Source organism: Coenobita brevimanus, chromosome 101 (assembly GCF_032717465.1).
Source record: "Coenobita brevimanus isolate Jiangsu-jjx chromosome 101, ASM3271746v2, whole genome shotgun sequence".
Lineage (NCBI taxonomy): Eukaryota > Metazoa > Arthropoda > Malacostraca > Decapoda > Coenobitidae > Coenobita > Coenobita brevimanus.
The window spans coordinates 57,512,532-57,524,862 of NC_137054.1; the positions used below are offsets into that span (position 1 = coordinate 57,512,532).

Here is a 12,331-nt window from a genome sequence, read left to right on the forward strand (position 1 = left end):
AGACTGGGAACCATCTTGGTTGCTGTTCTTTGTATTCTCTCAATCTTGTTTATATCTTTCTTTTTGTGTGGGGACCACACTACCGCTGCATATTCTAACCTGGGGCGTATCATGGCCACTATCAATTTTTTCATCATTTCCTCATCCATATAATGAAATGGTACTCTTATGTTGGTCAAGAGTTTATAAGTCTCTCCAACTATCTTGTTAATGTGCTTTTCTGGTGACAAACTATCTTGGACCAGCACTCCCAAATCTTTCTCTTCTTTCCTTTTTGTGATTAATTCATTACCCAAAAAATAATTCAGTGATGGTCTCCTGGTACTTTTACCCATTTCCAATATTTTACATTTCTTTACATTAAATTTCATTTCCCACGTCCGGCTCCAATTGTGTATCCTATCCAAATCCTCCTGCAGTATTTTACAATCCTCCTCAACCTCTATCTTCCTCAAGATCTTTACATCATCAGCAAACAGACTTGCATAACTGTTCACTCCATCTACCATATCATTTACGTAAATCAGGAACATTACTGGCGCCAACACTGAGCCTTGAGGGACTCCACTTGTTGCTTCCCTCCATCCAGACATCTTTTTCTTTATTACTGTCCTCAATTGTCTGTCTCTCAAAAAGTCTCTCATCCATTCCAGAAGTTTCCCCTTTAGTCCTCCTATATATTCTAGTTTCCACATTAGTCTCTTATGAGGTACCTTGTCAAAGGCCTTCTCTAAGTCTAAGTACACACAATCCACCCAACCATCTCCTGTACCATATCAATCGGTCTTGAGTAAAAGCTCAACAAGTTAGAAACACATGACCTTCCACTTCTGAATCCAAACTGACATTCAGCCAAAATATTCATCTCTTCCAGATATTTTATCCATCTGTCTTTCAGGATTCTCTCACACAATTTTGCAACCATGCTGGTTAGAGACACTGGTCTATAATTCAGGGGTTCTTCCCTGTTTCCTCCCTTGTAAATTGGTACCACATTTGCCCTCTTCCATTCTTTTGGCACTTTCCCCTCTTCCAGTGAGCATACAATTAAGCTGTGAATTTTATCCGCCAGTTGTTCTCAGCATTCCTTCAGTACCCAATTAGAAATTCCATCAGGTCCTGGGGCTTTCCTTACATCTTGAGTTTCCAGTAATTTATACACTTCCTGTACCTCCACTTTTATATCTTTTATCACCGGAACATTTCTAATCACTCCCTCCCCTTCCACAAGCTCCTTTTCTTTAGTGAAAACTGACTGGAAACGTTTGTTCATTATTTCTGCTTGCATTGCCGCATCCTTAAAGACCTCTCCTTCTACTTTCAGTTTGGTGATTCCTTCCATTTGTTTCAGTTTGCCATTAACAAATCTGTAAAACAGTTTGGGTTCATCCTTGCATTTGTCAATTATACCTTTTTCAAAATTCCTTTCTTCTTCTCTACGTATTCTTGTGTATTCATTTCTTGTTCTTTTATGTTCTTCCTATGTTCAGTTGTTACCTCTCTTTCTCCAATTGTTCCACGCCTTATCTCTCTCTATTTTTGCTATCATACACCTTCTATTAAACCACTCCTTTTTCCTGTTTTCTTTCCCTCTTACTCTTGGTACAAATTTTTCCACTCCCAAATTGTAGAGGTCTAGAAAGATATCCCACTTCCTCTGTATCTCTCTTGTTTCTCTGAATTTTCTCCAATCCGCATTTTCAAAAAAGTTTCTCAATCCTGTAAAATTTGCTTTGCCAAAGTTGTATCTTCCCTGTCTATGAAGCTCGTCTCTTGGCTCGACGTTTCCTATTAACATCTGGAACTCAATGACCACGTGATCACTTTTTCTCAAAGGACAGAGATATTCCAATGATTCTATTACATCGGGTTCTTTGGTGAACAGTAAATCTAACCTTGCTGGTGTGTCCTCACCTCGAAACCGTGTCTCTTCTTTGACCCATTGCGTCATCACATTATTCATTATTATATTTAATAACATAGTGCCCCACGAATCCTTGCCGCCTCCAGAGTACCATTCCTCCCAGTTCACCTCTTTACAATTAAAGTCACCCACCAAAATTATATTATTGCTTTTCTCAATTATTTTTTGCAAGTAGCTAGCCATATCTGACAACATCTCATGGTATTCGTCATCCTTCCATGCTCTCGTCTTTGGGGGAACATACACTACCGCCATATCTCTCTTAACATTCTCTCCAGTTTCTAATTTCATATATATCACTTCAGCCCTGCCTTCTCCCATTTTCACGGTATCTACATTTATGTTGTTCTTCACTGCTATCATCACTCCTCCTCCCTTTTTTTCTTTTCTGTCTTTTCTCCACAGTTTGTATTTACCATCTCCCAAATGAACATCAATATCTTCTCTTAATTTGGTCTCTACAAAGCACATGACATCAGGTGTGTGTGTGTGTGTGTGTGTGTATGTGTGTGTGTGTGTGTGTGTGTGTGTGTGTGTGTGTGTGTGTGTGTGTGTGTGTGTGTGTAGAAGAAAGAAATATATCTCTTTAAACAATTATTTTGCCTTGAATATTTTTTTTCCCCTAGAATATAATTATCTTACTCCTAAAAATTTCTCGTACAACAAGAATCTCTCCCAAAAGAATAATCCTACTGTACAACAATTATTTCTCTTAGAACAAATATTTCTCTTTGAAGAATTATTTCTCCTCTAACAGTTATTTCTATTAAAAGAAATATTTGCTCAAATTATTTCCCTAAAAGAGATAACTTTCTTAGAACAGACATTTCTCCTCAAACAATTATTTCTTTTAAATGAAATATTTCATCCATCCATCTGTCCATCATCCAGTCCTATATTGCTCCATGAGGAGCAGAGGAGCCTGGAGTTAAGCAAGTTGGTCCTGACATTTAAGATGAGAGTGACCAGCCTCACTGAACCCTGAGTGGCATTACATGAACAGTAAACCCCAACCATCCCTTGGATATGAACCTTCACTGGCTCAATCTAATTGGAGTGCCTTTATTACCCACTAGACCACCAGGTCACCAGATACCATAATTTGGTTACAGTATATGGTTACCACCCAGCATAGTAAATGGTTTCCTGGTGTGCAGGAACCCATTTGGCTTGTCACTCAGTATAGAGTAACCCATAGGCAGAAGGAAAGGGAAAGAATAAAAGAAAGAAAGACAAAAGAGGGAGTGTAAAGTCACTCGAAGGCAGAAGGAAGTGGAAAGAATGAAGGAAAGAATGACAAAAGAGGGAGGAAGGATGAGAGGGAAGGACAGACACCCAAAGCAGCACTGCTTCTCGTAAGAAGGGCCAACCAACCATAAACAAAGTTTGGAAAAAAATGTGTTTAAAGATATGAAAGCTAATACAGTAACTCTGAAATGGCCACTACAATTTACTTTTCTAACCCACCAAAAAATCAGTGAATTTTAGGTATTCATAATACAACTGGGGAACATATTTACATTTGTGAAATTTCTGTAACCATTTACAATGCAATAAATGGCACACTTAATGTGTGGAGGTATGTAGGTGGTGCTGCCTGTTTTTGTGAGTTGCAAAACCAAAACCCATCTCATTTTGAAAGTTAAGAAATGATAAGACTCTTGATATATAGTACTTTGGTCATCCTCCCCTACCCCCCCCCAAAAAAAAAAATAAATAAATAAATAATAATAATAATAATAAAAAAGTTAAGAAAAATAATGCCATTATGGGGGCATCATTATAGCTGTTATATCTATTTATTAACAATATAACTGACCAGTATTAAGCATCAGATGTCATACTCACAGGCCAAGAAGAGCCTCATTTCCTGGTAGGCATTTACCCAGTGGCCCTTCTTTGTGCCCCAGTGGAGCACTGTCTTCTGGGCCAGCTAAATACAATAGGGTCAGTTGCTTGGACTCTCGACCGTGCTAAGTTAGTATTCATTTTTTTGAAGGAACAAATATGCAGTCTAGGCCAGGGGAACATGTTGAAAGCTGTAGGTCCATTTGATCATTTTTGGTTGGTTGGCCCTTCTTCTCCTAGAACAAATATCTGTACAGTACTTCTAGAATAAGTATTTCACCTAGGACAATTATTTCTCCCTGAATAAATATTTTCTAAGGCAGATATTTCTTCTAGAACAAACATTTCTCCTAGAACAAGTATTTCTTCTACAGCACTTATTTCTCTTAGGTGATCAAGGCTAAAGCATGCAAGCATGTTGGAACCTTTAGAAACAAAATGAAATGGAACAAATGATGTAACTCCATTTTGTGCAGTGCTTGTAATAAGTGGATGCATGATAGATGCATTGGTATTAAAGGTAGGCTGCAAAATGTTGGTGATTTTGAGTGTGTGCTATGTGAAGGGAGAGCATACAGAAGGAGAGAGGTTGGAAAGGCTTAATCTTGCTGAAGAATCTCTTGAATGTGTTTAGGAGTTGTTATTACTTGCAGGACATGATCTGTGGTAGCGATGGGCATATGTCACTGTAAAGGGTAAGGAGTGGTTGGAAGAAGTTTAGGGAGTTGTTGCCCTGTGCTATGAGGTTCTTGTATGTGGGAGTATATTGTTGTACAGTAGTGAGACTTGGGAAGCAAAAGAGGAGGATATTCATAGTCTCGAATGTACAGAGATGAGAATGATTAAATGGATGTTTAATGCATCCATGAGTAACAGTCTAAGGGGATTAAGACTGCAAATGAATAATTGAGGGGAAGGAGGGCTTGAATGAATTAGTGTTGTGATGAGAAAGAAGTTTGAAATGGCATGGGCATGTGGAGAGGATGAATGATGACAACTGGATGTGGAGAGTTAGAGGTTTGAATGTTAGAGGTGGAGTTGTGAGAGGTAGATCAAAAAAGACTTGGGATGAGGTCAGACAGAGGTGCCTTCAGGGTTAAGGGACTGGATAGAGAGGTTGTTAGAGATCGGGTAGCATGAAGAGCCACCCTCAGGTGACCAAGGCTGATGCATGCAAGCATGTTGGAACCTTTATAAACAATCTGTCAGTCTATCGCCAGGTGCCATAATCCTTTAACCCCTACACAGCGGGCATGTTTACCGATGTTTTGCGTGTGCCGCGCGGTTATTCGGGGTCTGACAGACTCTCAAAAAATATTTGCCAAAAATCAGTTATTAGTCCTAGAATATTAAAATTACATATGCTTATGGCACATACCTTCAGCTTTCTCCTGGAATGTTTGTTGAGCCTTCGTCAGTTACCGTAGGACTTGTGGAGACCTCTGAAGTTGGGTAACGAAGTCTCCTCTTTACACTTCTCAACAACCTGTAATATGATTACCACAGCCAAATATTAACACTATAAATGCTACTCTATGATTTTCAAGTAGTTTGGGATCCATACTCCAAAAAAAAAAAACACTGTGAAAGCAATGAAAATTATGAGCGCATCTGACCGTCGCACTTGCTCTAGTTCGCTCTTGGTACTCTGTCATTTATTATTCATAAAACCCCTCACACTTTATATTTCTCTTACTATATAACACTTATATATATCTACAGTCTTTATCCATAAGTTTCCTTCAGTAGTATTAGTTTATTGTCACTGTAGGGATTCAATTTCTTTCAGTAAAATACGTAGCATTCACTTTCTCGTCCTGTATACTAGCATTGAGAGTGAATGTCACTTTCATCTTTACTCTCATAACTCATAGTATTCAGACATGCTAGAGGGAAACTTTCACTTTCATTACTCCTAGGGTATATACTCGTATTCTTATAATACTACTCATTTACATTTCTATTTACGTTCTCTATTTTATTTACGTTATTTACATTTCTATTTTATTTACACTGTGTTATGCACTGTCACTTGAAGTAACTTATAAAACTATTTTCCATTGTTCACGTATATTTACATTCATTACTTTCACTTGCTGTTTACACATTATTTACAATTCCACTTGCACTGTTTTACTCAATAAGAAAGATCGTAGTCACTCTTTTATCAATTGTCAGCCCTTTACCTCTTTCCACACAAGGTTTAGTAGGGGGTAAAGGTCACAGGGCCCTTTGCATGGGGGTGAAAAAGTCCCTGAAGTCAGCAAGACGAAACAGACGTACCTCCACTTCGGAAGATGAGAGTAAACTGATAAGGGAGGGCCGGGTGGAGGCCTACTTAGGGGATATTCAGTACTACCAATGTTAGCTCTTGAAACAGCTATGTATAGCACTGAAATGATTAGCAGGAAATCTAGACAATACATTATAAATTAGGTAGTTCCAGGTGAATGTAAATATCACTTAGGCTTCTCCCTTCCCTCCTCATATGTATATTTATTACGAAAATAGATTATACGGCATATTTCAAGGGGAAAAAAACAGCGAAAATTAGCGAACGAGTGCACGTGAGGTGTTGTCAGGTGATAATTAGCCAATTCCAGGTGTATGGCACTCTCACTTACCTTATTTCTTTCTTGTATATATTATTTGGTGTAAGAATAGGGCATAGGGCTTATCTCAGTGGATGAAATCAGTGAAAAATTCCAGGGAAGATTTACTTAGCATAGCACGGCCGGGCAGGCGAGAGGATAGGGTAATGGAGGGGGGGTAGGGAGGGGAGTCAAGAATGGGGAGAAATGGCTAAATTGTCAACAATGGATGGGAGTAGAGATGAGATTAGGAGTGCTGACTAGTGTTGGACATTGGCAGTACTGATAGATGATACAAGCCCCCACTTGGAAGCCCGGGTGAATTCAAAATAACACAGAATCACAAAAGCGACGCCCCGCGGTATGATCCCTTGCTCCCAAGCATCACGAAAGTGACGCCCCACGGTTAAGGGGTTAAGGGGTGGCTGTTTGACTTTGAGGTACTTGTTTTGTGGGGAGGGGCACTAACCCTCCGTCAACTGATGTGTTGACATGTAGGGAACACGTATGAATTGGTTATATGGTTACCACCCAGCATTGTAAATGGTTTCTTGGCTTACAGGAAACCATTAGGCTTGTAACTCAATGTAAAGCCACTGCAAATGAAAGGAGAGTAATGAAAAGTGACAGGAAAGATGAAAAATACAGGACAAGAGAAGGGCAGACACAGAAAAGAATGATATAGGTAAAGGAAGAAGTTGGCATCCACTCAAATGAAAACGTAAATATTTCTCCCAGTGGGGTGTGCCAGCTGACGTAGATGGGAATGGAAGTGCTTTGGTGGACATCTGTGCTTGTAAGGGGTTTTCAATAGCCAACACCTACTTTCGGCATAAGATGATCCACCGGTATACATGGAGAGCAATGAGGAGGATGGATGGTGAACTTGTTGAACGAAAGGCAATGATAGACTACGTGTGTGTGGATGAGCGAATGAGAAGACAAGTGTTGGATGCAAGAGTGTGGAGAGGGTGGGGGAATGGAGTCTCAGACCATCACTTAGTGATGGCCAAGGTAGAGCTGCAAAGAAAGTGGTTGAGGAGACGAAGGGGAAGACAGGAGGAAGCAACTCCTGTGAGAAGAGTGGAGAAATTGCAAGATAATGAGAAAATGACAGAGTATAAGAGCATAGTGGAAGAAAGACTGGGAAGATATGAGCTAGAGCAGATGGAAGGGGTGAAAGACATATGTAAGATATTCACGGAAGAGATAGGCGCAGCGTGTGAGGCGGTTTGTGGAGTGAGGAGGAGATGCAAAGGTGTGCAAGGGACAGCATGGTGGAATGATGAGGTGAAAAGAGCTGTGGAACAAAAGAAGAAGGCATATAGTGAATGGTTAGCGAGTAGGGGTAGGGGAGAAGATGAGAGAGAGAAGAGAGAGGTATATGTGAGCAGGAGAAGGGAGGTTAAGAGACTGGTGAAGGAGAGTAAAAAGAAAGTGGATGAGGAGTTTGGGAGGAATCTGAGTGTGAAATGGAGGGAGAGTAAGAAATTGTTTTGGAAGGAGGTAAAGAAAGTAAGGCAGTGTGAAAGGGGAAATAGTAGGGGAGTGAAAGATAGGAATAATAGATTGTTGGTGGAGAAGAGAGAGAAACTGAGGAGCACTTTGAGGATTTGTTGAATGTGGAAAGTGAGAGCAGTGCGAGTATAAGTGGTTGGGGCATTGCTGGGAGAAGAAGAGATGAGAGGAGGGAGGAAGAGGTCAGTAGGGCGAAAGTAGTGGAAGCGATGAAGAATATTAAGTTGGGAAAGGCCCCAGGAATTGATGGAGTGTGTGGTGAAATGCTTAGGTATGGGGGTGAGATTGTTGTGGAGTGGATATGGAAGTTGTGTAGATTGGGAATCAGGCATAATTGTTCCTTTATACGAAGGAAAAGGAGAGAGAGAAGTATGTGGTAACCATATGGGTATTTGCCTACTTAGTGTGACTGGTAAAATATATGGTAGAATACTCATTGATAGGGTTAGGCATATGACAGAGGAGCTAGTTGGAGAAGAACAAAGGGGATTTAGGAAGGGAAAAGGGTGTGTAGATCAGATATTTGTTGTAAGATGTTTAGTGGAGAAGTATCTAGAGAGGGGAAGGAAAGTGTATGCTGCCTTCATGGACTTGGAGAAAGCTTATGACAGAATAGATAGGCAAGGTATGTGGAAGGTATTAAGAATATATGGAGTGGAGGGGAAATTGTTGAGTGCTGTGAAGAGTATGTACGAGGGAGCTAGGGTTACGGTGCGAGTGGATGGTGAGGTGAGTGAGTTCTTTGATCCCAATGTGGGACTGAAACAGGGTTGTGTGATGTCTCCATGGCTGTTTAATATATACATGGATGGGGTCATAAAGGAGGTGCAGGGTAGGGCAGTGGATGTGGGGGTGGCTCTAATGAATGAGGGTGAGATTTGGAAGCTTCCGGTGTTGCTGTTTGCTGATGATACAGTACTATTGAGTGAAGATATCTGAATGGGAGTTGCAAGGTTTGGTGAATGAATTTGGGACAGTGTGTAGGAGGAGGAATCTGAAAGTTAATGTAAACAAAAGTAAAGTTATGGTGTTTGAGAGGAATGAAGTCACAGAGTGTGCAGTGAGGTTGGATGGTGAGGATATGGAGAATGTGAGTGCATTCAAGTACAGTACTTGGGTAGTGTGATGAGTAAGGATGGAACTTTGGGGGATGAAGTGCGTGAAAGAGTACAGCAGGGAAGGAAGGTTGTTGGTACACTGAAAGCAGTGATGAGAAATAGGGAGGTGAGTATGGAAGTTAAGAAGTCACTGCATGATAGTATTGTGATCCCTACCCTGACGTATGGAAGCGAGGCTTGGACCTTGCAAGAGGGGAACAAGTCAAGAGTGAGAGCAGTGGAAATGAGTTACTTGAGAGGAGCATGTGGAGTGACGTGGAGGGACAGGTTGACGAATGAAGAAGTGAAGGAACGCTATGGGGTGGATGTGGATGTGGTTGAGAAGATTAGGAGAAATACACTGAGGTGGTTTGGACATGTGAAGAGAATGGAGAATGAAAGACTGACTAAGAGGGTGTATGTAGGTGAGGTGGAGGGAGGGAGAGGGAGAGGTAGACCGAGGATGAGGTGGAGGGATGGAGTTGAGAGGTATATGAGGGGGGGGGGTGAGTTGGGGGGAGGGTAGTCAAATAGTGGGTGACAGAGCGACTTGGAGACGTTTTGTCTGCGGCCACCCTTTGCGGAAACAGGGCGTCGGGCTATAGGTAGATAGATAGAGATATTTTTCCTAGAATGAATATTTTTGCTAGGACTATTATTGCTCATAAAGCAAATATTCTTTTTTCTGAGATTAATTCTCCTTGAAGAGATATTTCTCTTAGAACTAATATTTTTCCAGAAGAAACTCACAGTACGTCCTGGAATAAATATTTCTTATATAACAATATTTCTTCTACAATAAATATATGTCGTAGAATAATTATTTCTAGAACAGATTTTGCTTCCTGGGATAAATGAGTCATCCCATGGAACAAAGGAGTATCACCCAAAACACAGTGTTGAGATAAACACATTTAATGTTTTTAACTTTAATAACTCCACAATGCCTGAGTTAATTTCATTTGTACACTCCAAAAAAATATCAGTAATTTCGTAGTCTTTTGAGCTATTAATGCTTAACATAAAGCATATCATGCTAAATAATATTAAATCAGAGTTAAATGTTCACCTATATTCATATGCTGTGAAGCCAATACCCACTCAGATTTAAAGGTTTTGGTGTGAGAATATAGAAAATAGTCAGTAATAGTGGTTGTCAGCCCAACATACCAGACACTCACAGTAAATATCATTTTTCTTCCTCCCAGACTGAAATTATTAATACATCACTACTGCTGTTATTCGATTGAATTAAGGCAATTAATTTAATAAATTTAAAGGAGGAAAAGTTAAACTTACAGGCCTCTTCTCTTCTGCTACACTCCTCCAATACTTAGATAGATTACGAGTGCATTTCCTTGCACAAGAGAGTCCCCTCAGAGGAGGAGGAGGAAGAAGATGTATCAGAGTCCTCCATGATAGCAGTATACAGTAATACCTCACTATAACGGACCAATTGGGGCCCAAGTTATTTCGAAAAATGTGAAATTCCGATAAAAGCGATATCCGGACTTTGATGCATTACCTTTTTCTGCAGTTACGTGAAATAAGCTACAAAAGGACAGATCTCTGGGCCAAGTTAAGGTGAAGGAACTTTAAAAAGAATTATGTAGAAGCCAGAATCAAACACCCAAAAGAGTGTTTACAGCAGCAAAGGGCTACAGAAATTTTTGTTCCAATACATCAGACATTAGTCTGGATCACACCAATGGTATTTAAATCATTTTCACTACCATTGTGGTACAGTACTGTATTATACATTCACTACATTAATCCAGTGGTATAATATATATAATAATACTGTACTATACACTGATAAATATGTCTTTTATTTACCTTATTGTGGTGAACACAGCTGAAGTGGTCAGGCAGTCTGGACTGCTTCTGGCTTTATTGGACATTTCCTGATATGTAGGAATTTAGTCCGGTAGCTCCTCAAGTCCGATAAAAGCGAATTCCGGTCTATTGAAGTCCGTTATATTGAGGTTTTACTGTATAAAGTAAGAGGCAGTAAATCCGAAGGAATGACAGAAAGTGTGTACTTCTCAAGAAATCTCTGCTAACTGAGGAGATGGTGGTGAAGGAGCAGGGGTGGGTGTATGCTGCTTGGCTTAGGTCAAGGTCTTTGCTGAATCCATGTCCATTACTGGCTGTGAGGTGGGGAATTGTAGGTCCATAATCAGTACCATTCTCCATCACAACTGACTGAGTGTTTGTCATGCAGTATAATTGTGTGCAGGAGGGTTGAACACAGCAGTTTTGACTGTACTCCAAGAGCTTATTTGCATTTCTTTGAGAGCAAAAAAGTGAGTTGTAGGCTAAGGGAACACATCAATGCTTGTAGCTCAGTTTTGCCATTTTGGTTGACATGCTTTTGTTCCATGGGACACCTCAGATATTTCTCATAGAACAATTACAGTAATACCTCATTATAACGGAAAAATTGGGTCCCATGCCATTCTGGAAGAAGTGAAATTCCGATAAAAGCATCATCTGGACTTTCCCCAGCTAATCTGGACTTTTTTCAATATATCAGACATTAGTCCGGATTGCATCAATGGTTTTTAAACTGTTTTCACTACCATTGCGTTACTGTACTGTGTTATATCTTCTCTACGTTAATTATATGGTGTAATATATATATATATAATAATACTGTACTGTACACTAATAAACGTGTCTTTTAATTACTTTATTGTGGTGAACATAGCTGAAGTGGTCAGGCAGTTCGGACTGCTTCTGGCTTTACTGGACAATTTCCTATATATAGGAATTTAGTCCGGTAGCTCCTCGAGTCCGATAAAAGCAAATTCCGGTCTATTGAAGTCCGTTATATCAAGGTTTTACTGTATTTCTGAAACAAATATATTCTCCTAGGACAAATATTTCTCCAAAAATAAATTTTCCTCCTTCAGCATTTATTCCTAGAATGGATATTTCATCTAGAACAATGACTGCCATCATCTGCCATCAACCGTGTACAGGAGTACCCTGATATGCAGTGGCTATGTATACCTATGACAGCTGGATTTTGAAACAATTTTTCCCTATCAGTTTCTCAAGAAATTGCAGAGATGCATTCCAGCCCGTATCCAAAACTCACGCAGTCATTTGACCAGTCCTGTGTATGTAGGAATATGTTTTTCCATTATACAGTAAAAGCTTGCATTGACAGACCATGATTTTATCAGTCTCTCTTCTCTACCCCTCTCAATTTTTCCTCCACTTTCTCTCTTCCTCTTTTCTCCTTTCCCTTTTCTTTCCTTTCCTCCTCCCATTTACTCGCTGTTATTCATTTTTGATTATCCAGACATTACAAAACAATAGAAAGAGAGAGAATTAAATAAAAGGAG

General features: G+C 39.9%; 1 pseudogene; it reads left to right on the forward strand.

The window, feature by feature from the left end:
- LOC145415045 (glutamate [NMDA] receptor subunit 1-like) overlaps window positions 1-12,331 on the forward strand; it is a 349,695-nt pseudogene that overhangs the window by 226,643 nt on the left and 110,721 nt on the right.